Below are 27,745 nucleotides of genomic sequence, written 5' to 3' on the forward strand. Positions count from 1 at the left end.
TTATTTCTGAGAAAATATGCATATGAATAGTGATAGAACAACTCAGTTAATAAGCAAAGCCATCGGATGGTGAAAGAATGAGAGAAATATTAACCTAATTTTGCAAAGCTTCTTCTCTGGTAACATGGTACTGCAAACTAGGGTATACAAAACCTTTGCCAGACCAATTCTCGAATACAGCTTGTCTGCCTGGAATCCAAACTGCATATTGGACATGAATACAATTAAGCGAGTCCAGAGGTATTTCACGAGAAGAGTCCTCCACTCCTCTACTCACAACAGAATCCCTTATGCCACCAGGCTTGAAATTTTGGGCTTGGACAACCTGGAACTACGCTGCCTACGGTCTGACCTAAGCATAGTACACACAATTTTCTGCTACAACATCCTACCTGTCAACGACTACTGCAGCTTCAACCACAATAATATATGGGCAAACGATCAATACAAACTCAAGGTGAACCCAAGGTACGGGGATCTAAGTTAGATAAGATCGTCCCTCAGAGCTTTCTCAAAAATCCCATCTTTTAATGGTTCTCCTCAAGCACCACAGCTATTCTTTCTCTGAAAATTTGGAAACATCAATATTTATATTTTCCAATTTCCAAGGGATATTTTCATTTTGAACGGAATCAAAGAAATTGAACGGTGTTTGAAAATACACCAAATCAAATGTAGGAGACAGACAGAGAAGCTTGCAATGGTCCAAAAATGAATGAAAATGACCAAAAAAACAACAACAAAAAAACCACCCCCAAACCAACCGATCAGAAGATGCTGAAACTGTTGATAAGTGATAATAATTCAAAATCAGAAAATGGAACTTATTAAAGATTTTACATTGCAAAGCACGTATTCTTAGTTCACCCCTTTCAGTTTTTTTTCTAATATATTTTTGTATATTTATAAGACTGTGGAAGGCAAATAGACTATAGAACTTTATTTATTTTACTACAATACTGATTGTTTCTTTAGTTTTCAGTGTACAAACCTTCTGTCTTCTAAACATGCTAAAATTGCTTTCTTTAGAATTCAGTATTTTATTGTACAATTTGTAGTAATGGTTTAAATATTCAGCAAACTGTACTTTAACTGTCTGAAAGAACCCAACTTTTCATTTTTATGTATGTAACATGCTCGGTCGTCCATTTATTTATTGATCATATTTTATAAAGGCTTTTAATATATGAAAGCTAAGGTAAAGTATGCTACAAATTAAATATTATATATTAATTTTCCTTGTAGAAAGTTAGCACCCACCCTCTCCTAGAAGAATGAAATATTTTGAGAAATATTTTAAAAAGGCAGAATATTATATTTTCCTGGATGAGAAATGGAGAAACATGCTCTTGGAAAGCAGCGCCCAACTTTCTAAATAGCTCCCAGCAGATATTTTGTGCACATTGAGAAAGATTGGGGCAGCCTATCTACAAAACAAAGGACCTTCAGCTTCAGGGCGATGGGATTAAGACATGACCCTTCAGGACATAATAGGACCATCTACCATCTACCAGCTCACCACATTGCGTAATGCCCTAAGGACATTGCATCAGCAGCCCAAGCTTCAACCAAACTTAGCTCAGACAAACTCCTAAGATTTGTACATGGCACCATGGGAATCTGACAACAGCCAATAGAATACATGTTCTTGCACAGGAACAGGAGGCTCAAGTGCAAAGCCCAAGAGAAGGTATAAATACCCTCCACTCTCAACTTCATGTGGTCAGCTGCACCAGGACGACAAATACATGGTCCTGTTCATCAATGAATGGATCCTCTTTCCAATCGGCCTCCAGCCTCCATTTTGTCTCCAGTGCCTCTCTCCCAGATTGGAACTGAACCAGGTGGCTATTTCTTCCAACATCCCCAAATCCATATGGGAAAGAAAGGACCCTCCCCTTTCCTTCTGGATTGCATCAAAATTTCCCCCCAAAATTTACACTTCTTTGCAAACTAGTTAGGCAAGGAAACATCTGTTTCAACAGATCTCAAATTTCAAACAGATTTCAAGCATCTCTTGAGAATATTCCACCGCTGGCTAGGCAGATGGCTCTCAATACACACTGAATGAATGTTGAATTAGGGAAGACATGTATGGGAAAAGAATCTCAAGGAAAAGTAATAACAACCATGTCCTGAAAACTTGGAAAAGCTGGGTTTTTTTTCACCTCAACGAAGTGAAAGTCTTGTTGAGTTACGTTGAACTATATAGTTTTACTGGGAAACAAAACATGACATTTTTTTCCAAATAAAATTCAGAACAAGGAAAGAGAATAATTGCCAATACATATGGCACTCCCCTAACTAAATAGTTAAAATAAAATGAATAAACTTCTCATCATAAAGTATGACATACTTTTTAGCGGAAGATGTCTGGACATTTTTTAACAGCTAAAAAAACCACCTGGAGACCAACCATTTAACCTGAGGAAGCCCAAATGAAATGTATTGACTAAACAAACTACGGGCTTGATCATTTCTGTTAGATACTTGTTTGAATTACAGTGGTTTCCACCAAGGTCCTCTGTTCCGGCGGGAACAGGGGTTTAATCCTATTGGTGGAAGGGTCTGACAGCTCCCTATAAAAGGGCTGCTGTCAGACTCAACCTTCGCGGGATGGTTCTCACTTGTGTACTTAATAAAGAGCTGTTGTTACCGTTAAGCCTGCGTGTGTCTATCCATTACCCAATCTAACAATTTCATTCAATGAAAACAATTTCAACAGATGACTCTATGTGTGACATTTCTAATGCTCAGTTACCAAGGTCCTCTTCAAAGCTTGTGGGAACTGTGAGCAATTCCAGGTCACCAGTGCTTACACATCTGCACTGGAGAGACAGATTGTAAGAGCGATTGATTTTTCCAGCTACTAGAATCTAAAATATTTCTCATTTCAAAGGACACAGCAGCTACAGAACTTTTCTTTGCTCTCTATTTCTTAAAGTTTCCTGTACTCTTGCCAGTGTCACAGATATGAAAGAATCATGATGTAAAAAAGAGGTTGAGACTCTAGAAAGAGTGCAGAGAAGAGCAACAAAGATGATTAGGGGACTGGAGACTAAAACATATGAAGAACGGTTGCAGGAACTGGGTATGTCTAGTTTAATGAAAAGAAGGACTAGGGGAGACGTGATAGCAATGTTCCAATATCTCAGGGGCTGCCCCAAAGAAGAGGGAATCAAACTATTCTCCAAGGCATCTGAGGGCAGGACAAGAAGCAATGGGTGGAAACCAATCAAGAAGAGAAGCAACTTAGAACTAAGGAGACATTTCCTGACAATGAGAACAATTAATCAGTGGAACCACTTGCCTCCAGAAGTTATGAATGCCCCAACACTGGAGGTTTTAAAGAAAAGATTGGACTACCATCTATCTAAAATGGCATAGAGTTTCCTCCTTGAGCAAGGATTGGAGTAGAAGATCTCCAATGTCTCTTCCAACTCTATTAACCTGTTATTCTGAGAGAGTGGAGTCCCCCCCGAGTGTATGTGGATAGGGATGTAAATTGATGGTACATCATTATTGTTTACATTTGTCTGAAATGGTATAAGGCCCCCTATACAGTTAAACTAGAAGATCACCAAGATCCCTTCCAACTCTGTTATTCTGTTACTCTTCTGTATGATATATGACTGTTTTCCTACCTAAATAGTTCCACAATACTATAGTTGACTGTTTCTGAAGATCTGTATGGTTTTGAACTTCTATTAGATAGATAGAAGATAGAATTCTTTATTGGCCAAGTGTGATTGGACACACAGGGAATTTGTCTTTGGTGCATATGCTCTCAGTGTACATAAAGAAAAATAAAATAGAATACTTTCATCAAGAATCATAAGATACAACACTTAGTGATAGACATAGGTTACTAATAAGCAATCAAATTATACCCGGAAACAAATAAACAATATACATTTTAAAGATAAAAGGAACATGGTTATAGTCGTAAGTGGAAAGAGATAGGTACTAGGAAGGAAGAGAGGAACAATAGTAATACAGTAGATAATCTGACAGTGGTGAGGGAATTATTTGTTTAGCAGAGTGATGGCACTTGGGGAAAAAACTGTCCATGTGTCCAGTTGTTCTGGTGTGCAGTACCCTATACATCATTTTGAGGGTAGACGTTGAAACAATTTATGTCCAGGATGTGAGAGGTCTGTGGATATTTTCACAGCTCTCTTTTTGACTCGTGCAGTGTACAGGTCTTCAATGGAAGGCAGGCTGGTAGCAATTGGGTCCCCCCCCCCAGTTTTAATTATCTATTGAAGTCTATGTTTGTTTGGTTGGGTTGCAGAGCCAAACCAGACATTAGCTGTCATATTGGAGTTTGTGAATGAAGTTATTGCTCTCCCACCCTTGCTTACTGAAAAGAGAAGTCCACTTCTGTTGGGTGACCGCAGTACTTGCTACTGAGGCCTTATTTGTGCCCGTGAAAACAATTTGGGTACAATTACAATTCAGTTGACCCAATACGACAATATAAGCTTGACTACCCTAGAGTGGAATCTCCCTAGGCGATAGATCACAAAGGGGCAACTCAAGCATCTGTCTAAATTCAAGGAGAATCCTTAAAGCAAAAGGAACTTTGCCATTTAACCCAATGAACATTTCTACTATTAAATTGAGAGAAAGAAAAATTGTGTAAGTGCTCTTAATGGAATAGATTTTTTCCCTGTCTTACAGCGGAGGCTGTGTGCTGCTTGTGGTTGTTTAATTACTATGCTCAGTAGCAGCAATGGAAATGGATCATTCGGGCATGAGTAAAAAGAATGGACTTTAGGTCTTGCATTGAGCATATTTAAATAATTGGCAAATATCTTAAAAGCAGACTCCTCCTAAAATTATATACTGCATGCAGATAGGTAGGTTACCTTAAGCTACCTGGCACCCAGGCTCTGTTGTGGCCCGCCAGCGGTCAGCGGAGCTAGCAGCAGATTCAGACAGTGAGGAGGTTGGGGAGGAACATGGGTCAGTCTTAGAGTCTGGGGAAGGCTCTGATGAGGGCTCTGTGTCAGAGGCAGAGAGAGGGCCAGAGCCTTATGCCAGTTATCAGCTGCCTTCAGAGTCAGACATCAGTGAGGCAGATGAACAGATGGAGCCTGTTCCCAGTGTGTGCATGCACAGAGTTGCCAGAAGAAGGGAAGAGTTAAAAAAACAGGGGTCGACTTGGGAATAAGGCCAGACAATGAATGGCCCCTCCCAGAGGAAATAAAAGAGGAGCAAAAGGGGAGTGGAGTTTGCAGGAGACAATTAGTTTGCCTAATTGGTATGTGATTCTCCAAGACTCCTTGCCAAGTTTTGCAGATATCGGCCTGGCAGCTCTCCAAGCCAGATAAGGTCTGTGACTGTAAATCCTCCTTTGAAACACTTTGCTGCATGGGAATGAGCAGAAAATTCACAGTCAATTAATAAAAGGGTTTTTTGTCGGGACAAGGAGTCTGCTTCATGCTCTCAGAAAGCCTCGGTCAGAACAGGCTCATCTGAAGCTATCTTGGGGCTCTCACATAAAATTGTAGCAAACCTGTAGGATATCATTAATTTTGCAGAAAAAAGGCTTGGTTGGATCATCCTGCACAAAATTGTGCAATGGCATTAAAGAGCAGAACAAATTACTTGTTGTCAGGCGCAAAGAATCAGAGCCACATGCTAAGTTCCAGTCACACTGATTTATTGCTCATGCCTATGCGCAAGAATCTAGTGAACTAATGCTCAGCACTAAACTGGTGCTAGATAAGAGTCAATGGAATTCAAGGGGGACTTGGGTTCCTTGTGGGAACATACTGATTCTAGGCTTATTCCTCTCTTGACACCATCACCAGGCTCTCCCTATCCTTCTATATTGGTTTAAATTTCTCCTAACCATTTCTATCAAAACAAGACATGAATCATATATTCAGTCAGTAAATGGCAATTTTTAAAATATAATAAGCAACTTTTTAGGGAATATAACATAGGACATATAGCGCATATAACGGCTATAACATGCGCTAATTTGTTCCTCTGCACCACGTATACAGAAACAACTCCATATCCAAAGCCACTGCTGTTACTACTATTAATTTTTTATTTCTTCCCATTTGTTAACCTTGAGAGGGCATAGTAGCAGAGGTGGGTATTCAGCAGGTTCTGACCAGCTCTGGAGAACTGGTAGCGGAAATGTTGAGTAGTTCGGAGAATTGGTAAATGCAACCTCTGACAGGCCCCGCCCCATCTATTCTCTGCCTCACGAGTCCCCGCTGATTGGGAGGAAATGGGGATTTTGCAGTATCCTTCCCCTGGAGTGCGGTGGGAATGGAGATTTTACAGTATCCTTCCCCTGCCATGCTCACCAAGCCATGCCCGCTAAGCCACGTCTACAGAACTGATAGTAATTTTTTTTTGAATCCCACCACTGCATAGTAGCCTCTGACAGTGGTAGTGTGGGAAATTCTTACTAAATGATGGTGTTAGCAGAAAGTGCAAACTTCATGAATTTTGGGTTTTATCCAGTGGGGTCTCTTTTAATTTTAAATAAATTATTAGAATCTCATGTAGCCTAGCTATTAGTACCCTGGTCAAAATGGACCCACAATCTCTGAAGCTACTACTGGTTAGACTTGATGTCTTTCGTATTTTGTTGATCTACCTGTAGAAAAGTCTGGGAAAAGCAAACAATAAAAATGCAAAATAAAAATATAACATTTGAAAAAAAAAAACCTTAAATTGTGAGCATGGGGTGAAGAATTGTGTCCTCCCCCTTTTTTTACAGAAAATTCCACCAACTATTTTCTCTGCTGTTGCAGAGAACTAATCTGGAGAGGGTCTAAGGCTCCCATCTGACCAACAAATGACATGCCAAGATCTAGTCTGCACAAAGCAACATTTTGATCTGAATTCATTTCAAACATTGTCTGCAGTGAATTACAGCTAGATGATGATTCCCTTTGTATTTAATGCTTCCCTTTTGGTCAAAGTAAATAGGACACCTGGGGAACAGGTTTTGGGTGTGGTTCTGGGATGGATGAGTTACATCAGTCAACATTAGAATCCCAACACAGGAAGGTTATGAGTCTAATACTTAACCTAATGCAGGAATTCAAATTAAACCATGCTTGGCAAATGATTGCCTTCTCTTTCCTTGAATATGTTTCAATGGCATCCCTTACTCTTTGGAACACCTTATTCCTAAAATGAAGGTGGCTCTCTCTCTCTATGCATTTAAGATGCAATTTAAAACCGTGTTATTGTAATGGGCATTTGACCCTCTTGTTAGTTCTAGTGCTGTCAGGTGCGAAAAGACCGGGTCCAAATGCTACATAGCCTGTGCACAGGACTTTTCCAACAAATGGTTAGCACCTGCTTGGAGAAGTGTCCACTGAATTCAAGGGAGGTTGGCTCTTAGTTCGCTTGTGACTACATAGGAATTCTAGGCTGATATCTCTTTTAACTTCAACCCCCACATTCTGCCACTCCTTCTGCAAGTGCTTCTTGTACATTTAGTTTTAATTTTAATTTGTTTGGACATCATAATTTAGTTTTAATTGTGTATATGCATTCAGTTGCTTGCCGTCCAGATTCAGGAGGCTTATAATTAGGGTAAGATGGATGGACGGATAGATAGATAAATAAAAGCTTCTAACTGAATTTACTGTTGGGAAGCTTTTCTTTGTAACATTCAATCAGAATTCACCTTCTTATAACTTAAGATGCCCCTTTTTCCATTTCTGATGTTAGATATAATCACTATGCAACTACAGCCGAAGCTCAATGGGCCATTTGGAGAGAAGGAGTGATGTTGAATTTGAATGTTTGTTAAGTGTAATGGTTGTAATTATATATAATGTGGGTTAGTTTGCAACTATTTGCCCTATTTGGTATGCTGCCTACTCATGTGACTCTCACAATAACACAAATGATGTCAATTAGGCATTACATCAGGGATGTTAAATGATGCAAGTTAAGTGGATTACGTCTCTCTGCCAACAAAAGTGCGTATAGTCAAGGCTACGGTTTTCCCAGTTGCAATGGATGGCTGTGAAAGTTGGACCATAAGGAAGGCTGAGGGCCAAAGAATTGAGGACTTTGAACTTTGGTGCTGGAGAAGACTCCTGTGAGTCCCTTGGACTGCAAGGCGATCAAACCAATCAGTCCTAGAGGAGATTAACCCTGATTGCTCTTAAGAAGGCCAGATCCTGAAGAGGAAACTCAAATACTTTGGCCACCTAATGAGAAGGAAGGACTCCCTGGAGAAGAGCCTCATGCTGGGAAAGATTGAGGGCAAAAGAAGAAGGGGACAGCAGAGAAGGAGGTGGTTGGATGGAGTCACCGAAGCAGTTGGTGTGACCTTAAATGGACTCCGGGGGAAGGTAGAGGACAGGAAGGCCTGGAGGAACCTTGCCCATCAGGTGGCAATTGGTCGGACATGACTTCGCAACTAACAACAACAAGGCATTACATTAGGGATGTTAAATGATGCAAGTTAAGTAAATTACGTTAATGGCTTGGATTATTTCAGATACATTGGCTTTTGTTCATTATTGGCAGCAAAGCCTGAACTCAACATTTATCTGTTGCATCCAAAGTCCATTAAGCAGGGCTCTATAAAATCTAAGATTTACTTCAGTTGGAAATGAAAGCACCAGTGCTTCCTTTGAGAATGTAGCACCTAATAAACTCCTTTTCAATGCTAGGTTTGCATTTCTGGAGCCTTGTCTCAGCTGATGTATATGTGAGATCATCCATTTCTTCCTTTTTCAGGGGTGGGATGGGGGGGGGAATAGGCTTGGAAGAATTCTATACTTCAAGTACTATGGAACCGGAACAAAACTGATAGAATTACCTAAAACCTAATCTCATGAATTTAGACAAGGAGACATCGCTCTAGAAATTAGCAAGCTTTACACAGGCTGCTGCTAAATAGAAAGAATGATTTATCAAAAGTTTTTAATGCTTTCTAATATTTTATTTGCTATTGAAACAGTTTAATAACACTGCATGTTCTTACTGGATTTTTTTTTGTATATTTCAATGTATTTTATTAATATGTGGCCACTGTTATGCAGGTTTTATATTATTCGTTATGGTGATTAAAACAATAAATAAATTGATTGATTGACTAAAACCAACCAACCAATTAACCAATCAACCAACCAACCAATTAACCAACCAACCAACCATACAACGAAGAAAGGTGCAGACCATAGTTATGAGTATTGTGCTGAGAAAATACATCCCCTTACAAATAGCAAAATTACACACTTGATACTTATTTATGATGCCATAAATTGAGGTCAGCATATGCTAGTAAGAAATATTTGCTCTTTTCTTTTTGGATAGCTGAATACTACCGATATAAGCCAGATAAGAGACCACAGATTTCATTCACTGCTTCCAAATCATTTCAACAGTTGTATCCAAAAATAGGACTGTAAAATCTAAAAGAATCCAAATATATTTCCTCACCAAGGAAACTGAGCTAATGGCGGTAGAGGAAAGTTGGATGACAGCCCTGCTAGAGTCCATAACTCATGTAAATAGATTAAAGAATGGAAAGTTCTGATTTGGGAACTAACCGACAAGCCAACCAATCCTTTTAGAGGCTCCTCTAATCCCTCCTGTGACCTGCCCTCATCCCCAGACACATGGAACCTGAGCTTCCTATCCATGATGTCTCTGCTTGTCCAAATCTTCTCCAAGATACCATGTGGATGTGCTAAAGTTCTGACAGAATGCAGAGTCTCTTCATCCAGAGCTTTCACACTGAAGTCCTTCTTTGGGGAATTGATTGTTGGAAGTCTACTGCTCATGGCGGTTGACCCCAGGTTTCTAAATGGATTAGAATTTCCCCCAGCAGAAGAAATGCTGGGTTGGTCACTTCCATTTGGGGTGAGGGGAAAATCAGTTCTTTTGTTTTAGTAGTTATTCACCCCTTTCTCTCTGAAAGTGATACCTCTGAAAATATAATCTCATTTCTCTTTGAAAATACCGAAATCCAGAATGATATAGTGATTAAAGTGTTGGATTGAGATGGAGAAGACCTAAGTTTCTATTTCTGATTCAACCTCATCAGGTGATGATGGACCAGTCCTTATCACTCAAACTCAACCCTCTCCACAAGTTTGTTGAGGGGATCAACTGAAGGATAACGTATTTCTCTTGAGATCCCAGAAGAAACCCAAGATATAAATATAATAAACCATATCTAGATAGGGGAAAAAAAGAACACTGGAATCTAAAATGAACATGGATAGTCTTCACTAAATACAATTCATGTTATGCTTTGTGCATATTTTTTTTCTTTGGGGTTAAGAAAAGTTCCTAATGAACCGAGTGGGTTTTGCAATCTACCCACATACAGTATACACATATGAATGGGACAGGTGTGATACCTGGGTCTTAATCAAATTATCTCTTTGGTAATAAATTTGATTGGATTCAGATACAATATTTTAACTTTAAAAGGTGTTTGAATGAGCAGTAGAAACATTTGGCAGAATAAATACACGTATTTGGGTTGCCCCTGCCTTCTGATGGAGTTTATCTTCTGATTTATCCCTCAAATTCTGGGTGTAGCCCTCGGGCTCAAGCATTATGCTATATGATGCCTTAACTGCATGTGACTGCTGAAGCAACTAAGAAGTTGACTCTTCCTCTCTGCCCGAAGGAGATGAGGCAGGGTGATCCTCCCAATGGTTCTTTTTTCCAATTAGTCTTTGGAGGTCTTGCAAGGAATTTCCTCAGAAGGGATTCTGAAGCTTCCTTCTTTCCTTGTTCTGGCTGGGCAGCAGCTCCGACCTTTAATTTCTGTTGGAGGACAATGAGAAAGCAACAAATGCCTTCTCTTGCTTTCATGTAGCAAACAGAATATCACATGTCTATATCTATCCTATCTATTTATCTATCATCTATCTATCTATCTATCTATCTATCTATCTATCTATCTATCTATCTATCTATCTATCTATCTATCATCTATCTATCATATATCTATCTATCATCTATCATCTATCTATCTATCTATCTATCTATCTATCTATCTATCTATCTATCTATCTATCTATCTATCTATCATCTATCTATCTAATCTATCTTATCTATCTATCTATCTATCTATCTATCTATCTATCTATCTATCTATCTATCTATCTATCTATCATCTATCTATCTATCTATCTATCTATCTATCTATCTATCTATCTATCATCTATCTATCTATCTATCATCTATCATCTATCTATCTATCTATCTATCTATCTATCTATCTATCTATCTATCTATCTATCTATCTATCTATCTATCTATCTATCTATCATCTATCTATCATCTATCAATCAATCAATCTATCTATCTATCTTATCTATCTATCTAATAAGCCTCCAGTCCCCTAATCATCTTTGTTGCTCTTCTCTGTACTCTTTCTAGAGTCTCAACTAACAAACAGCATTGGTATGACACCATGCCTGATGCATCATTTAAGAGCTTCATTAAACAGAACATGTGATGACTCCTGTATGTTAGTAAGTCACTCTCTGGCAAGAAGTGGTGAGAAGAGTGAGAGGAGAAGAATGCATGGCCCGTGTGCTTTCTGAATCATGCATTTTTGCCATGACCACAAAATCCTTTCGAACAGTGTCATTCAATTCAGAGAGCACAAGTGCATATTTATGCTGATGTATCCAAGAAAAACAATACTGCAATCCAAAGATCAATGCCGGTTTTTCTTTCATCATTCACATACTAACTTTGGAGAGATCCTTGAAGAAACCTTCAACCATCTATTGGATGTATTGCTTCAGTTTCCTTGGTGACTTCTAAAAATCACAATTTCTCTACATCCTCTCATATAAGAGAGGGCCCCTTTTTGGAAGATATCTTTATGTTTAGTCCACATGTACCTCATATTCTACCTCTGTAGAACAGAATCAGAGGACATTTAGTCGTTTGTTTCTGTTCTACAGAGGAATTAAGTTTGTCACCTGCACCTCTGTAACTGTCTGGTTTGGCTCTGCAATCCAACAAGGCAGACACAGACTTCAACCGATAATTAGAACGGCAGAAAAAACAATTGTTACCAACTTGCCTTCCATTGAGGACCTGTATACTACACGAGTCAAAAAGTGGGCTGTGAAAATATCTACAGACCCCTCACCTCCTGGACATAAATTATTTCAACTCCTACCCTCAAAACGAAGCTATATAGCACTAAGCACAAGGACAGTTTTCCCCCCGAACGCCATCACTCTGCTAAACAAATAATTCCCTCAACACTGTCAAACTATTTACTAAGAATATATTACTATTATTCTTCTCTTCCTTCCTAATACCTATCTCTTCTCTCTTATGATTATAACCACGTGGCTTGTACCTTTAAAAATTTATATTGTTTTATTTGTTTCCTAGTATAATTTGATTGCTTATTAGTAACCAATGACTATGACTAAGTGTTGTATCTTATGATTCTTGATGAATGTATTCTATTTTATTTTTCTTTATGCACATTGAGAGCATATGCGCCAAAGACAAATTCCTTGTGTGTCCAATCGCACTTGGCCAATAAAGAATTCTATTCTATTCAATTAGGACAATATATTTAAAAAGCTTTTTTTAATGAAGTGCCTTCTGTATGATTTAATGTTTCTACTGATTTCAACAATCTAATCTCATTCCACAGTAATGCTTAAAATTGCTAGAAGATGTTATAACTTTTCTTCAGTAAAAAAAAGCATAGTAAAAATAAAACTTGCTCCTGCAAATTATGATAGGCTTTGTTGATTTGCCAGAACCAATTACATAAATCTGGGAATCATCAGTCAACTAGGAAGATATGCTGTTAACTAAAAACAAGGGTTTACAGAACAACTGTATTGAAAGACATTTACTAGCATCTGTGCCATTTCTAAAAACTAGCAGAGATGCTTACAATCTTCAATGCAGATGCCTACAAAATAAATATTTGAGGAAATGCCTGCTCTCTCACCAATCCGTCTGCAAGGTCTAAATTACTATAACGAACAGTTGTATTATATACAATTTTTCCAATTATTCAGAAGACCCCCTCTGTCTCCAGTGTTGGTTGGTTAGACATAGCAAGTAGCAGAAGGATGAACAAGGAGTTTAGGTGATGATGTCAAAGCTCAACAAGGCAAGGTGAAAGACTGTAGCTCAAAAGCACATTGTATTATAAATATATAGCATGACATTTAGGTGTTTATGTATTTATTTTTCATGTTTCCAGACCATTCATCTCATTCAATATACTAAATATATGAAAGACCATAATTAAATAGCATTTGAGTCCCTTTCCTTGGCTTTACCATTAGTTGATTAATTATGTCAGCTGCTATATGTATTTATTTTCTGGGTGTTTTTATTGTTTTATTGTTCTGTACTTTTATAATTGTGAGCTGCCGAGAGTCATTTGGTTGAGTTAGATGGCTACAGAAAATGAATGAATGAATGACTCAATGAAATGACTCAATGAATAATTAAATAAATAAATACCCCCAGTTCAATATCTAGCATTTACCAGAAGATCTCATTCTTATAGGATTCTGATTGGATCTTTGGGATTCCTCCTAGTCTTAAGAACAGACAATGACATCATGACAAAGGATTGGGGTAAGTTTTGTTGTAACAAAGGCGAATTGAACATTTATTGGAGATGTTTTAATTTGTATTCCTGCATTGATCAGCAGATCAAAGTCTGTGAATTCAATGTTTCTTCCAGTGCAACCAGCTAATTTGAATTTAAGGGATTAACCAGTAACTAATATTTTGAATGCCTCTGCTATGAAGATGAGCTTCAGGCAATTCTATATCTGAAAGTAACTCACTTCATGCAGTTGGACTCACTTCTGTGATTTCCTTACTGAAAAAGAAAGATCATTTTTAGGCCACAGTATTTGAGAGTCTTTTAGAAATATGAAAACAGGTTAATGAAGTTAGTTGCACGTCTGGTTTATAAAGTAAAGGTAAAGTTTCCCATCCCACATATGTGTTAGTCGTTTCTGACTCTAGGGGGCAATGCTCATCTCCATTTCAAAGCCGAAGAGCCAGCGCTGTCCGAAGACATCTCCATGGTCATGTGGTTGGCATGACTAAATGCTGAAGGCGCACGGAATGCTGTTACCTTCCCACCAAAGGTATTTATTTGCGTTTTTTAAGTGCTTTCAAACTGCTAGGTTGGCAGAAGCTGGGACAAGTAATGGAGGCTCACTCCGTTACGCGGCACTAGGGATTCGAACTGCTGAACTTTCTGATCAACAAGCTCAGAGTCTTAGCCACTGAGCCATCTTAATGAATTATGAACTTTAACAAATGAACTAATTCCATAGGAGGAAACAAAGACCCTTAAATAATAAGCACCCTTTATTTTACCTACCTCTGATGTTACACCAGAGAACTTTGGAATGACTTTTTAATGCTGGCCATGGTCTTGACTCAGAGAGTCAAGGATATCTTGCCCTGCACCTGGAGGGGTGTGACTGGGAGGTATCTCCAATTGGGACGGTGCATGATTGGGCCATGGGATGGACATGTGGGTGCTGGGCGGGGACTTGGACTTTATTTTGAATGAGGAAAACCTGAAAGCTTTCAGATTCGGGTTTCCCCAGATGTGCCAATATGACATCTCTAATAAAATGGAACTTTGAGGAAACTCGAGCCTCTGAGTCTTCTTTCGTTGGGGGTGCTACTTGGAACCCTAACAATATGTTTTACAAAATTCTTAAGGAACGCGACAGTATCCATGCATAGGCAAGAAAGAAGGGAACCTGAGGATTACTGGAAGTATAACATAAAACCTGGAACAATGAGGAACAACCTATACAAGGACTGATGAATGAGTATGCACCAAGGACACAAAATTGAGATGAGAAGTTGAAGAACAAATTTTGAAGATTGAGACAAAGAATGCATGTCTTGAATGGAAATGCTCTAGAGCAGGGGTGTCCAAACTTGGCAATTTTAAGACTTGTGGACTTCAACTCCCAGAATTCCCCAGCCAGCATAGCTGGCTGGGGAATTCTGGGAGTTAAAGTCCACAAGTCTTAAAGTTGCCAAGTTTGGACACCCCTGCTCTAGACTGTTAAGGTTTCTAGTAGACCAGGAAAATGCAACCTTATATTAATTGCGGGATAATATTTCCTCCTAAATTGCAACTACTTTCACTTAAAAAACTTAACCAAAACTCTTCTTTTAATGTGTATAAAATCGACAGTCCGTAATATATTCATGGCTCCATATACGCTTTTGTTTTCATCTGTTGAGATAATTGGTTATTAACTTCTGATTATTCTTGTGTTCTTCAAAATAACGAGCAATTCATCTTTTATTAAAAAAAGGTTGACACCACCACCAAGATCCTTATGTTATAAATAGATACAACATTTGAATTCTCCCCAATATAACGAATAACGGGAGAAAGAGAGAAGCAAACTATTCTTTCACTGTTTTTATTGCTTTATAATTGTTTTATTTATTGGTTTTCTTATTATGGTGAGCCACCCAGACTCGCTTAAGATGGGTGGCCACATAAATCCTTGGAATAAATAAATAAATAAGCCATGAATATGCTATACTGTTAAAAAAAATCTAATGAATGGACAAAAGAATTTTCTATAGCTCTTTTTTTGTCACATAATCATCCTTTTGATTAGAAAACAAGGCCTAATTTTGATTACATTTGAATTTTATAATTAAAAGTAGGACGTGCCTCAACATTAATTAATTCCATACTCATGTCCCACCACAAGTCATCATTTCATATTTATATGTTATGGTTTTTATTGTGTGATGTACGTATGTGTTTGTATGTGTGTGTGTGTTTGTTAGCAATCTGTGAGGACAAAGAAGAAGAATGAAAGGGTAGAGGAACAAATGTTGTGGTTTTCAAACAGAGGCAAAAATATTGTGAGAAATGTTAAGACAACTGTGTTAAGAGATATTTCTGAAACTAAAAAAATGGGGGAAAACCCCTCCTCGCATGTTCCCTGGCCCTTGACTTCATTAAACATTGACTTCCTTTTGAATTTGCAATTTGTGTTCCAGAGAAAGTCCCAAGTCAAATTTCTGTAGACCTTTGAATCTTTGTTAACAATGGGGTGGACTAATATTCCACATTGTTCATATGGAACAATGTAGATTAATGCTGAAATAAATATTTCTATCTGTGGAAATGTGGGCACATCAATTAAAAACTGTTTTTCAGCAAAGACACCTCCTACTTCTTCCTCCCATGATCAGATACCACTCAATTCAGCAATGGAAAACCTTCAGTGTAATTGTTCCATCAACTTGACAGCCGTCACTGGCATATTAGATAAGAAAGGAGTTTATTGGCTAAGATCTCCTATGATTTTTATGATGTAGACCAGAACTAAATCCAAATTGACCAAGACTTTCATGTACCCTCCAACTGGATTCAAATTAAATTCTGATTCTTTTCAATTCTGCAGTCCTTTATTCCAATTAAGTTTATTTTTTTTACCCCACTTTTCCCATCTAAAAAAAAAAAGTCACTCTAACTAGCTTTACAAACTATAAATAGAACAAAACAACTAACCAATCATGACACCAAACTGTTCACTAATTAAAAGAAGTAGCAGAAAGAGAAGGACAAAGAGCCAAGCTAAGTCAAGATAACTAAGCCCCAGAGCTCACTGTAACATTATTACCAAAAAGCCATTAAGAGTTGTTAACCTAATTTTGCGAAGCTTCTTTTCTGGTAACATTGTATTGCAAACTCGGGCATATAAAACCTTTGCCAGACCAATTCTCGAATACAGCTCGTCTGCCTGGAATCCACACTGTATATCAGACATTAATACAATTGAGCGTGTCCCGAGGCATTTCACAAGAAAAGTATTCTACTCCTCTGCTTACAATAGGATCCCTTATGCTACCAGCCTCGAACTTTTGGGCTTGAACAACCTGGAACTACACCACCTACGGTCTGACCTAAGCATAGTACACAAAATTGTCTGCTACAATGTCCTACCCGTCAATGACTACTTCAGCTTCAACCTCAATAATACTTGGGCAAACAATAGATACAAACTGAAGGTAAACTGCTCCAAACTTGATTGCAGAAAATACAAGTTCAGCTACAGAGTGGTCATACCTGGAATGCTCTGTCTGACTCCATTGTTACATCCTCACAGTTTCACCTTAAAATGTCTATCGTGGACCTCACCCCTTTCCTAAGAGGTCCATAAAGGGGGTGTGCATAAGCGCACCAGCATGCCTATAGTCCCTGTCTTAATGTCCCCATTTATCTGTATTTACTTTCTTTGTTCATGTTTATGTTCATACCTATACTTGTTATTTTGTACATGTTTGACAAACAAGTAAATGTCGATCGATCTTGTGCTAGGGTTTCCCAGGAGATGGGGTCAATATCCAGGGACTTGAAGGAGGATTTCAACATGTCTTTGTATCGCTTCCTTTGTCCGTCCTCCCCTTGTGATCACTTTCCTTGCGACAGCTCACTGTAGAGGAGCCGTTTAGGGATGCGATGGTCTGGCATCCTTGCAACACAGCCTGCCCAGCGTGTCTGGGCTTTCATCAGCAGGATGTGAACTGATGGCAGGCCTGCTCTGGAGAGGACATCTTTGCCTGGTACCTTGTCCTGCCACCGGATCCTCAGAATTCTACAGAGGCAGGTCATGTGGAAGTGGGTCAATTGCCTAACGTATCTGCAAGAAAACAACCAAGCTCAGAGAGCACCAAGGACTCTAAGCACTCTCTGGAAGTGTGTGGAAGTATACATCTCCTGGAAGGAGTTCCAGGTTTTTCCCCTGGTGAACCTCATCCTAGGCTCCAGTGGTGGATTCTGCATCTCGGGGCCCGGCATCCTCCACATGTACATGCACAGTGCTCATCCCAGATTTCTAAAAACTTCTAGCTGGAGCTAGGGCAATCATCTCTGTCATTTGGTCCCTGATTTTAACTAGCACTGGCAGTGAAATGAAGATCTTCTGAAAACACTGCGAACTGCTTGATTTATAACTTCACTAGCTGGATACCCGTGCTTCGCGACGAAACTATGTGATCAGGCGATGCAGGAGAAATTTAGTTCACAATCCGTTGGCTCAGTGGTGGTCGGTGATTGAAACACATAAGGGAATATTGTTCCGCCGCCTTGAATCCGGAAGCAGTTCCATAGGCGGAAGGCGTAGACATTTTGGTCAGGTGACGTTTAGTACTGTAAGGAGCCCCAGACCGCTCCTAAGTGAAGGAGTGGAACGTCTGCCAGTTTGAACTGAGGTAACGGAATGTGAGGCAGCTGGCAGTTGGAACAGAGTTCTTTTCAGGTGGGGAGGGGGAGTAAAACGTCTTAGCATCAGAGCATGTTAATTACTGTATAAGAATTACTAATGATCTGATGGTCATTTCAAAAAATCCTTTGTTACCGAGCATACGTGCCAAATTTCAAGTTTGTAGGCTTTACGGTTCTGGAGATTTTGTGATGAGTGAGTGACACTTGGCTTATATATATGTGTGTATGTATATATGTGTGTGTATATATATGTGTGTGTGTATATATATATATATATATATATATATATATATATATATATATATATATATATATATATATATATATATATATATATATATATATATATATATATATATATATATATATATATATATATATATATATATATATATATATATATATATATATATATATATATATATATATATATATATATATATATATATATATATATATATATATGCTGGTTTTGTTGTATTCGGGTCTTTTCCCGTGTAAGGTTGAGATTGTCTTTGCAACGTTTCGGCAGGATCACACCTGCCATCTTCAAGCTGTGGGCTTAAAATTTTAAGCCCACAGCTTGAAGATGGCAGGTGTGATCCTGCCGAAACGTTGCAAAGACAATCTCAACCTTACACGGGAAAAGACCCGAATACAACAAAACCAGCATACCTACACCCGTGAAAATCTACGAAAACAAATATATATATATATATATATGTGTGTGTGTGTGTGTGTGTGTGTGTGTGTGTGTGTATGTATATATGTATATATGTATATATATATATATATATATATATATATATATATATATATATATATATATATATATATATATATATATATATATATATATATATATATATGATTTGCTGATAAAATGTACAAACAGACCAACCTCAAAGATGTTTTTTCCAAGGACTTGAAGAATGATAATGGGTTCTGTCAAGTATAAATTAATGCATTTTAAAGAGAAATGCGACAGTTCTCAGAAATAAACAAGCCTAACTAACATTTCTTCACACTTGTTAAATAAACACCGTTGTTCTTTATATTCTTGGTTTAACCAGTAGTTGACCATTGGGGGTAATGTACAGCTGTAAAACTCTCCTGGTTGGGTCCACTGAAACCTCAAAACTGAATCTCATAGAACATAGATTAAAACACTCCCAGGGAACCTCAGGAAATTTCAGAGGAAAATGGCAAATCTCATGAAACGTTGAAAGATTGGGTGATTTTTAACTATTTTTAATGTATTTCTTCTTCTTCTTCTTCTTCTTCTTCTTCTTCTTCTTCTTCTTCTTCTTCTTCTTCTTCTTCTTCTTCTTCTTCTTCCTCCTCCTCCTCCTCCTCCTCCTCCTCCTCCTCCTCCTCCTCCTCCTCCTCCTCTTCTTCTTCTTCCTCTTCCTCTTCCTCCTCCTCCTCCTTCTTCATTGTAAGGGCACTAATGCTAGATTGACTAACTATAGAAAAGTTATCTAACCCTAACCTTCAGTTTAAGTAATTTTCCGTTTACTTTTTAGCAATGTCACAATTCTATAAGGACTACATAAGCATTGAGTTTCGCTGAATGCATACTGAAGATTTAGTACATTGACCATACTTATTTGAAGCTTTATTGTACATTATTTCCCCTTCAATCAGCTAACTTTTAGAATAATTTTGTTTTTAGATGATTGACTGATCAGTTGGTTTCGTGTTCACTGCAAGCAAGAGCCTCTTGATAGGTTACAATGATAACACTAAAACCTCCAAGGTACAACTACATCTGAGTATGCAACAGGCAAAATTAAGCCACAAATAAAAACCACCAACCAACCACCAAGAAAGCAATAAAAGACAATGAAACCTCTACAAGCAAAGGCCCTCTTAAAACAATTCTGTTTTTAAGAATTTCCTGAGGCCTCACAAGGTAAGAGCTAATTGGATTTCGGAGGATGGGGAATTCTATAACATCTGTGCTGCCAAAGAGGAACAACTTTACACAGATATACAATTTGGTGGTCTACTCATTGATGCAAATAACCTGAACATGCTTCTTTTTTAGTTTTGTAGACTCAGGACTAGTAGTATTGACTGTTTCTAGAAGAACAGCTCCTAGCTTTGTCTCCCGTTCCTTCCTTCCATCAATGGATTTATTTTCAAAGCCAAAAGATGGAAGGAGTGTTGGAAAACACAGGAGACAGATGTTATCTTCCATAAAAATGTTGCAAATAGAGCATGGAGAATTCACAACAAAAGGCTTATCTTAAATATCCCAAATGTCTTTCTGGATAGCCAGCAAAGAGACGGAGAAACCAGCCAGCCAGCCAAACTCCTGTATTATTTTCATCTTTGGCTGATGGATGGATCCAGCTGGATCTTTTCCTAGATATGATATTTTGGAGGGGAAGCAAAAGATGATGACTTGATGACTAGAGGACAACCATTTAAATATGAGCCAGACATGTGCAGCAACTGCCAAAAAAACCAACACACCTCTAGGCTGCATAAACAGAGGGATAGAATCAAGATCACGTGAAGTGTTAATACCACTTTATAATGCCTTGGTAAGGCCACACTTGGAATATGGCGTCCAGTTTTGGTTGCCATGATGTAAAAAAGATGTTGAGACTCTGGGAAGAGTGCAGAGAAGAGCAACAAAGATTGACTAGGGGACTGGAGGCTAAAACATATGAAGAACGGTTGCTGGAATTAGGTAATGAAAAGAAGGACCAGGGGTGACATGATAGCTGTGTTCCAATATCTCAGGGGTTGCCACAAAGAAGAGGGAGTCAAACTATTCTCCAAGGCACCTGAGGGTAGAACAAGAAGCAATGGGTGGAAACTAATCAAGGAGAGAAGCAACTTAGAACTGAAGAGAAATTTCCTGAAAGTTAGAACAATGAATCAGTGGAACAGCTTGCCTCCAGAAGTTGTGAATGCTCCAACACTGGAAGTTTTTAAGAAGATGTTGGATAGCCATTTGTCTGAAGTGGTGTAGGGTTTCCTGCCTAAGCAGGGGATTGGACTAGAAGACCTTCAAGGTCCCTTCCAACGCTATTATTCTATTCTATTCTATTCTATTCTATTCTATTCTATTCTGTTCTGTTCTGTTCTGTTCTGTTCTGTTCTGTTCTGTTCTGTTCTGTTCTGTTCTGTTCTATTCTGGAGTGCACCGCTATCTCAGCCTGATGGAGCTCAGAAGTTTGTCAAAAGGCAGTGATGTACAACAAGGGCCTGCAGATCATAGTTATATCCAGAGGTGGGTTCCTACCGGTTCGGACCAGTTCTGCTGAGTAGGTAGTAACATGGCCTGCCACACCCTCAAACTTTTTCTCCTCTTTTTTGCTTCTGTAGAAGCATTTTTTTAGTACTGCACATGCACGCGCATTGCACATCAAGTGTGTGTGTGTGCCCAGCAAACTATCCCTGAGCTCCTATTTTGCAGCACCCAGCATTTCCAAGTTCACAAGTCAACAAATAAAAATGGTGTGATTTTCCAGTGATGCTTGGGACAAAAATAAGTAAAAGTATAAGTAATAAGCAAGAGAAGAGAAAAGTTAGATCAAATGTCCAAGTCTCAGGTTAGCCTTCCCCAATCATCATCATCATCATTTTTATTTATTCATCAAACAAAAATTACAAATTTGAATAAACAAAATGAAAAAAACCACACACCCTAAAATGTGACAGGGGCGATAGGCGCATTAGCACTTACACAAGCCCCCTTAGGAACCTGTTAAATATTTTGTGAGATCCACAGAAGTTAAGTTGGAATTGAAACTGTGGAAGTTAGCTGAAACAACTGAATCGGGTAAGATACTCTAGACTTTGATAACTCTGTTGCCAAAAAAAAAAAAAAAAAATACGATCAGATTTAAAGCAGTTTACATGAAGTTTAAAATAGTTGTATCATCATTGTCACAAGGTGTGTGTGTGTCCTCCCCCAGTCAAAAATATCAACTTATTATAGTGTAAAAAAATTAGGAAGACAACTATTTCACTTCTGAAAGGACGGGACGGTAGAGAATAAATGGTTCGACTCTTCTAAGAACCAGCTTGTAAACAGCAGTGAAATAAAAAGATGTGGGTGTAACTGATTCACAGTGATACCTAAAGCCAAATTTTTGTATCATAGGAAAAGTTATAGGCTTGCGATGCACACTAATCTCAACCACCTCCACCCAATTTGGGGTCTGCATTCCATTATCAGCAACGCTACTTTCTAAAGCTTGATATTATTATGCAAGATAATCTGTTCGGAGTAGGAGTAACACAATAGATCAGCTGCTTTCATTTCTCTCAATGATTATTTGAGAATAAAAGGAAAGAAAATGGAAATTTTGTCCTGCCGCTTCTCAATTCTGCTCCAAAAATGCTCGTATCTATTCCAAAACTATCTGATTTAAAAGCTAGTGTGCCTGCCCGCTCTCAAGTCCTGGCATTTATTTAAGCAGGTGAATTAATAATACCCTGAGTGAATTGTTGCATGGCCGTTAATTTTGCAAAAATCTAAACAGTGATACCTGTTTGTCAAGATATAAAACCGGAATTGTTAGTCCTGAAGCTTATAACCCTAATGGTAATATTCCAGGAATCTGCTTTTATTCCCCCTCCTCTCATTTGAAGCTTACCAGTTAGATGTTCAAACATCTGTAATCACAATTGCTCTGGATTATTTCGTTGATCAAATACCTTTATGATTGAGTCATTCATTATCCTTAACATGCCAGAGCAGAAGGCAATATTAAATATCAAGATTTTCCAAGTCAATTACAAGTTTAAATAAGCATCAATCAACAAACCTGAAATCTACCATTTATGACAACACTACTAATTCAGTTTTTCATTAATACCTGCAATAATCTGCATCAAAAAAATATCTGCATGAAGATATTGGTTAGGTTGAAATGGGATTATATACAAATGGTGACCCTCTAATTCCTACAATGTATAAACTTCTGTTGATATTTGAAAGAGAATAAGTGAAAAGATATAAAGTGGGCTAAAAATTTGTTATAGTATACAGATGGAGCAATGGGAAAATATGTGATTGAAAATATTGAAATTTATATTGTTATACTCTGAGATTTTCTATAATATGATGTACTGTGGGTATATGGGGCTTCCCTTGAGATGCACCCGAAGACTACAGTTGGTCCAGAATGCGGCCGCGCGGGTGATTATGGGGAGTACGAGATACTCCCATATAAACACCTCTCCTGCGCGAGCTTCACTGGCTCCCTGTGATCTATCGGGTGCGTTTCAAGGTGTTGATTACCATCTTCAAAGCGCTCCATGGCACAGGACCTAGTTACTTGCGGGATCGCATCCTGCCCCATACATCCCTACGACCAATCCGCTCTCACAGAGAGGGACTCCTCCGGGTGCCGTCTACTAAGCAGTGCCAAAGGGCGGCGCCCAGGAGCAGGGCCTTCTCTGTGATGGGCCCAGCCCTCTGGAATGACCTTCCCCCCCGACATTAGGATTACTACCGACCTCCGCTCCTTCCGTACAAAACTCAAGACCCACCTTTTTCAACTAGCCGGCCTGGCTCAACTATAGTTCTATCTCTAATCCTCCTGGCAATTTTAAACTTTAAATTTTAAATTAGGGTATTTTAATTTTTAATCTTATTATTACTGTTGTATGTATTGTATTGTATGTATTGTAACAATTGTTGTGGTGACTTTTATACATCCTCCGTGTAATGTCTATGTGTAACATGTGATTTATTTATTGTACGCCACCCCGAGTCCCTTCGTGGAGAGGGAGCGGCTAACAAGTCTAATAAATAATAATAATAATAATAATATGTTTCCAGAGAAATTGCCTAGTAAAGGCATTTCAAATGCACGTTGGAACTATGCACAGGCAAAGGATCTGTTATCATGGTAAAAAAAAAGCTAGAAAAGTTTGGATTGAAATTCCTACACTGATTCAGAAGACTTTAAAGATTAATACACAATTGAGGCCAGAAGTCTGTCTTTTTGGGACTGATGGACGGGCAGTTGGAAAAACATGGAACACTGTTTTTTTTTAATATGACAACTCCAGCGAAATTATTATATGCACCAAGGTAGAAAGATTCAGCAATTCAAAAGAGAGGAATTTTCCATCATCTTCACCAAATATTGAGATGGCCAAACTGACTTTTTTAAAATCAGAAACAAAGACAATATTTATGGACTTGGCTTGGTCACTATTTTCCAGTCAAAACTATGGTTAAATTCTGTCCATATCTTGTGAAATTAAAAAGTTTCATCATGTCATTTCAACCCTGACTTACAAATAACCTCCTGTATCAGATAGGTACTGTATATCTCTGGACTGGGAAATGCCTTCCATTACTCATGCATTCTGGCCAGCAGGTGTAACTCTGGAGCTGGGACTAGCCATACTTATTACAAGATATTTCATCCTTCATATAAAATTAGAATTGGAAAAGATACAGATGGCTTACATGAAGAAAAGTATCTAGTTTTGAACACGTTTGACAACCATTTGCAGCAATTGCAGAAACAGCTTCTCATATTTTTAGAAAAACACAGAAAAATAATTTTACAATACATATTCTTTGCTCAACCTACCTATTACTTTTCTGGTGACTATGAATATCTTACGGCTCAGGATGTGGTGAATTTTCATTGATTTCATATAGCAAAATAATCTATGGTAATTGTCAGGAGATATTGGTTGGCAGGCACTTTCGAAGAGGAGGTAGTGAACGGAGTAAAAAATAATCCAGGTAGAGCACCAAGTACCCCACATTCCATAATTCTTGAAGGCAAATCATGGTAAAACATTAATCTCTCTATACATGGTCATAGAATATGATATTGTGCTCCTCATAGAGTTTTCCTATTTATGCATCTGAAGTCAACCTGAGTATCTGAGTGTGAAAGGCCTTTTCTTATATATTAAAAGAGGAGTTTGTAGGTTTGAGTTTTAGTAAGAACTCTATGAGAGAACTCTACGTAAGGACGCTGAGCGCCAAAGAATGGAGGACTTTGAACTCTGGTGCTGGAGAAGACTCCTGCGGGTCCCTTGGACTGAAAGACAATCAAACCGGTCAGTCCTAGAGGAGATCAACCCTGACTGCTCTTTAGAAGGCCAGATCCTGAAGAGGAAACTCAAAGACTTTGGCCACCTAATGAGAAGGAAGGACTCACTGGAGAAGAGCCTAATGCTGGGAACGATGGAGGGAAAAAGAAGAAGGGGACGACAGAGAATGAGGTGGCAGGATGGAATCACTGAAGCAATAGGTGTGCATTTGAATGGACTCCAGGGGATGGTAGAGGACAGGAAGGTCTGGAGGAACGTTGTCCATGGGGTCGCGATGGGTTGGACATGACTTCGCAACTAACAACAAAAACTCTATAAATTGATGCTCATGTTATGGATTATCTCAGAAGAGATTAATCAAATGTATATTGCACCTGACTCCCAGTGACTCTGAGAAGTTGTTTTACCTATAGTTTTCGCTATTGTGATTACCAGGTGAGAAGGGGAGAGGGAGTTTTTAACTACCTTATGATTTTCCAACATACATATTACTATAACTGAAAGCAGATGTTATGAGAAAAACACACACAATCCAAAGTTGAAAATCTATTAATATTCCTAGTTGTTGACTCAGCATTTTGCTAGTATTGGTATAAGCTTATCAGTACTGGTGCATATGGATAAAAGTTTCACTCACTGTTCATAGATATTCTACGTGGAACATAAAATCAACCAGTAATCCTCTTCTTTCCTTTTAAGCACAAGACTGGTTAATATTTCTAAAAAATTAGGAGGTTACTGGTGAGGACATTGTCCTGTCATGACAACTCTGTAGAAGCATGCTTTATTGTAGAAATGGGTGAGACATCTATGCTGAAATATCACCAAATTACAAAATAATATAAACATCTGCAAAATCATTTGCATAAAATGATAATAAGAATCTTATTTATTTTTTTGGGATAAACCAAACTAAATTCATTATTCTATGGAATGCACAATGCTAAAACTGTATCTTAAATATTCCTTTCATACTGCATATTGTCTCCTTTGGCTCTTTGTAGAAAACTTAAATCATTATCAAAGGAAGTCTATACGCTAAGCTTAGAAGAAGTATAATTAATTTGATAGAGGTGCTTCCATTTACAGCTGTCTTCCACTAAATATCCAGTTGTGGCTTTCATGACCAGCTTACAGGCTCAAATGCCAAACTAATTCAAAACAAGGAATTCATGCATAGTTGATGATATATACAGGTGGAAGAAGTGATGAAACACACATTGTGTATTACAGTGAAAACCCTGCTTCTGATGTATTTGCATGCAAAATTGCAACACGCATAAAAGCACGGAGCTTGCATTTTGAGTGTTTTCCTTTGGTTATATAAAGAACTTTGGCTAAGTTATCATTGCTTTAGAATCTGGGGTTCAAACTTTAATCAACACTGTTTCTTGTGAAAGATGACAAATGCTTATGGTAGGAGTAGTTAGTAATCATTGCACATGTCTTTATTATCAATACATATTTCTTTGGTTGTACAAGAGTTATGAAACTGCAGTAAAGAATTTCTTGTTGCCATCCAGGGCAGCGTTTCTCAATCTTAGCAACTTTTAAGAGAGATGGACTTCAAGAATTAATAAAATACATGATAGGATGATAAAGTGAAATAAATTGTGAATGAAAAAAAATACATGTAAGGGAATGATTAAAAATGATGAAAAATATGAGGAAGAGAGAAAGATAATATATAGTAAGCATATAGGAAAAAAGTAGCTACAAATAATAACATCTTGGAAAGCAAGAAAGATAAGTCTAAAAGACAGCGTAAATGCAAATCATTTTTTGTAGTAATGTGTTAATCAGTATTTAATTAGGGGTGACACCATGTTTATACATGTTGGGGTTTTTTGATGCCTTTTAAAATGTCTTATTTTTTGTGGGCTTTTCCCCCTCTTTTTTGGAGTTTTGAATTTTAACTTTGCCTTGAATAAAATAAAGACACAGAAATTTTTTGCATGAATGTTTAAAAAAATGTAAGAGGGCAAAGAGGGGTAAACAAGGAGTCTTCAAGTGAGTGAGTAGAATTAAAAAAAGAAGTGATTACATGATTTGAAACAAAACTAAAATGAGTGAATGTTGGATGGAATATTTTAAAGATTTCTATATGAATTACACGGTGAAGAATGAAATGGTAATAATATTATTACTTAGTTCAAGACAAATATTGAAACCAAAAATAAATGCTGTGAGAAATGAAAAGATTGTAAGTATGGATTGTGGAGAGATTGATGGCAAATAAATGTAATAAATAATAATATAGTAACTGGAGAAATATGGGTGTTATCTTCTGGAATGTTTCTGTAACTTTGTCTATTATACTTTTATTCATTAAACATGAAACTCAGTCAACTGAACATTTAAAATGTATAATAAATATTATTGACTGGCACTGATGGCTGATACGGGTTGCTAACAGCATCCTAGGTTATTTGTTTCTTT

The 27,745-nt window shown here is 37.9% G+C and overlaps 1 protein-coding gene across 1 annotated transcript in view; it reads right to left on the reverse strand.

Annotated features, from left to right (window-relative positions):
* The window catches only part of CDYL2 (chromodomain Y like 2), a 75,020-nt gene that overhangs the window by 41,737 nt on the left and 5,538 nt on the right, over positions 1 to 27,745 (reverse strand). The gene's annotated exons all lie outside the window — the stretch shown is intronic.

Source organism: Natrix helvetica (genome assembly GCF_964273705.1).
Source record: "Natrix helvetica genome assembly, chromosome: 10".
In the NCBI taxonomy this organism is placed as follows: Eukaryota; Metazoa; Chordata; class Lepidosauria; order Squamata; family Natricidae; genus Natrix; species Natrix helvetica.